This window comes from Triticum aestivum, chromosome 2A (assembly GCF_018294505.1).
Source record: "Triticum aestivum cultivar Chinese Spring chromosome 2A, IWGSC CS RefSeq v2.1, whole genome shotgun sequence".
NCBI classification, from domain to species: domain Eukaryota; kingdom Viridiplantae; phylum Streptophyta; class Magnoliopsida; order Poales; family Poaceae; genus Triticum; species Triticum aestivum.
This window is the reverse complement of record NC_057797.1, coordinates 725846560-725846936: the sequence shown is the minus strand read 5'-3', so window position 1 is coordinate 725846936 and position 377 is coordinate 725846560.

Sequence of the window (377 nt, the reverse complement as noted above, 5' to 3'; positions counted from 1 at the left end):
GGGGGTGGGGCCCCCATGTCATTGGCCCAGGGCCAAACGGGTGCGGGTCCAATGGGCAGGCGGGCGACGGGCGCCCGTAGCCTGCCCGGGGCGGGGCGTGGCCGTGGCCACGGCGGGGTTGCCGCAGCGGGGCACCAGGAGCACCGGGGAGGCGTGGCCGTGGGCGCGGCGAGGGCGGTCGGCGCAGGCCACCGGGGCACAGTGGGGCGCCGGCCAATGGTCGCCGGCGCAAGGTCGAGGCAAGGCAGGGCCAAGAGGGAACGGGGCCGCAACCGGGGCTAGCGGCGCCCAAGACGGAGGGTCGAGCGGTCCGGTGACCGGGGGGGAAACGAGGGCGAGGTTCGGGTCGCCGGAGACGGAGCTCCGGCGACGGCGCC